Below are 2,899 nucleotides of genomic sequence, written 5' to 3'. Positions count from 1 at the left end.
CTGGTGCTTTCATGTTGTTTTTCAGCTTATTGGGAGAATTTTTGCCTTGGCTCCTGCCCATCTCCTCCTATTGATGATCTCTAATTGGTCTTTTAAAACCAGATCAGGTTTCCCTGCTGGCCAGAGGCTCCTCTTGCAAAATTCCCTCGTTCTGTTTCCTGGCTCCTGCCAGGGGCCAAGATCCCTCTTACCCCTCAGACGGGTCTTCAGGAAAAGAACCAGGTTCCCTGTTTGCCAGGGATCTCACCAACCAAAGGCCTACCTCTTTGATTTAATTGTCCTGGGGTGATCTGCTCTTGGTGTTGCACTGGTCCCTGTCGCCTGCGTTGTCTGCCACTGTGTCAGTACCCGCCGGTCCCCGGCTGCTGCGCCAACTACGTCGCCCGCCGTGCACGTCCTACTTGAAAATTTTTATCCTTTTAACTTGTATTTAAGCTCTGCGATGAAGATGCAGAGAGCGATGAGCGCCTTGCAGACCATGTTACTCCGGTGCTCGGTACCGAGCTGGACGCTGCTAGGGAAGAGTTTCCGGGGGTTGGCCAAGTGCGTCTGGGCACAGGCAGCTCCTCTACCGCCTGGTGGGCTGCGGGAGGAGAGGGTGGTGCTAACCTCCCGGAGCGATCAGTCCAGGCAGCTACTGTGGCAGCTTTGGTGTCTGGCAGTGCTAGGCGAAAAGGAGGTGGCGCAGGGAGTCAGCTGTGTACCCTGCGGCGCCCAGCGCACTTCTGCTCCATCCCAGCTGCCGGAGCACAGAGCCCTCACCCAGTCTTTGTTGTACATATTTACATAGGTACTTTGTGTATTTATTTATTTACTCAAGTCATTGTAATTCCAAGACAAATTAAAATGATGACCGGAATCAAATCTCAGCTCATGCCCATCAGTGAACAACGTTTTGTGTTTTTCTTAGAATTTTAGGATAGCTGTGAAACCAATAATATTTCTGCACAAGGAAAAATGAAGGTGAAACAAATAGAATCAAACTTCTTTGAGTAGTAAGAAGAATGAGTACCAATAATAAAAATAGATTAAGCTGATATTTGTGTTTGTGCTAGCTGTGTATGAGTATATCTGTGTGAGAGGATGGAGAGAGAGACAGACAGACATACAGATAGACACATATACAGTAGCTTTCTTCATAATAAAACATTTTAAGAATTTTATTTTTATTCCTTCAGGGAAAAACCATATCCTGTCAGAGTTCATATGCAATGCATTTTCTACAAAGCTAAAAGAAAAGATTGCTAAGTAGCTTGTTTACTTAATCAAAGTCTATTAACATTCCAAAAAAGTTAAGTTGTGATGAAATCAGATTTATTTTTATACTTATTAATAATTCTCCTGCTGACACAAGATTAGTTGGCAGCATTCAAATCCATGAATTACTTTTTGCATTGTAAATGATTATTTTGGTATATTTAGAACAAAGAGGAACAGGCTGTCCTGATTTAGGAAAAAATTAATAACATAAATGAAGTTCAATTTTAGTTTTTAAAGTATCTACCTTAAGACCCAATTATACCACTCTTGGTCGTATACACAAAGGATGCTTCATCCTACCATGAGGACTCTTGCTCAACTATGTTCCTTGTGATTTTATTCATAATAGACAGAAGCTGGAAAAGAAAACAGATGTTCCTCAACTAAAGAATGGGTAAAGAAAATGTGGTACATTGAGTATTACTCAACTGTTTTTTTAAATTTATTTATTATTGATTATGTATACACTGTTCTGTATTGCATGTATGTCTGCCCAACAGAAGAGGGCACCAGATCTCATAGATGGTTTTGAGCCACCATGTGGTTGCTGGGAATTGAACTCAGGACCTCTGAAAGAGCAGCCAGTGCTCTTAACCTCTGAGCCCTCTTAACCTTCAGCCCCTATTCAACTATTTAAAAGGAAAGTGATATCATGAAACTTGCAGGCCAATGAATGAGATTCGAAAAAAAAATCATCTCGAGTGGGGGTAACCCAGACCCAGAAAAACAAACATGTTTTCACTTATAAGAGGATATTAGCTACAATCCACAAACCCAGGAAGATTAGGTAAAGAGGAGGGTTCCAGGTAGAAAGCATGAAATTCCCTGGGAAGGGGCAATAGAGTAGATTTTGCAGGTGGACTGGGGACAGGAGAGGATGAGAACAGGAGACATCAGGTGTGGGGGGAGATAGAGGAATAAAGGGCAGCGAGAGACCATTGGAACTGGGGAGCACTTGCGAGATAGTGTGGAAACCTAGTGTAATAGAAGTTTCCTTGATTCTATGAGGATGACCCTAACAAGGACTTTTAGTAATGGAAGATAGAGTCTGAACTGGCTATTTCCAAGCAGGTAAGGCTTCAATGCTGGGATTGGGTTACACTGGTTGAATTTTGGGCTGAGATGGTACTACTAAGATCCCTAAACAACCCAGGCTGATGCAAGGACAAAACGTTGCTCTCTGAAAATTTACAATGGGTCCCACTGCCAAAAACAACACCCACATAGCTCATTGAATAATGTAGAGGCATCAAGCTTGAAACCTTTACCCCTACATTCTAGTCTCTTTGGCAGGAGAAGGTACTCTCTGCAGGCTACAGAAAGTGAAACCTGGACACCAATCCAACCACAAAACCCTCTACCTATAATCTGTCCTGCCTACAAGATGTGCTGGGGCAGTAGTGGCATAGAACTTTGGGAATGGCCAATTGAGGACCATAACAAGAGAGGGAGCCAATGGCCCTGTATGGCCAGGAACAGGAGACTGGATAGTCCAGAAACCTAGAATAGAACCAAATATGACTGGAAAAAAATCAATGAAGGGATTCCTAATGATATTCTTTTTTTTTCTTTTTTATTTATTTATTAAAGATTTCTGTCTCTTCCCCACCGCTGCCTGCCCTTTCCCTCCCCCTCCCCC

At 43.0% G+C, this 2,899-nt stretch overlaps 1 protein-coding gene across 1 annotated transcript in view; it reads right to left on the bottom strand.

Moving 5' to 3' along the window:
* Window positions 1-2,899, bottom strand: part of Slc35f1 (solute carrier family 35 member F1) — a 425,287-nt gene that overhangs the window by 85,716 nt on the left and 336,672 nt on the right. The gene's annotated exons all lie outside the window — the stretch shown is intronic.

This window comes from Alexandromys fortis, unplaced genomic scaffold (assembly GCF_014885135.2).
Source record: "Alexandromys fortis isolate MF-2015 unplaced genomic scaffold, M_Fortis_MF-2015_v1.1 scaffold_14, whole genome shotgun sequence".
Taxonomy (NCBI): domain Eukaryota; kingdom Metazoa; phylum Chordata; class Mammalia; order Rodentia; family Cricetidae; genus Alexandromys; species Alexandromys fortis.
This window is presented reverse-complemented; position numbering and strand designations above follow the sequence as displayed.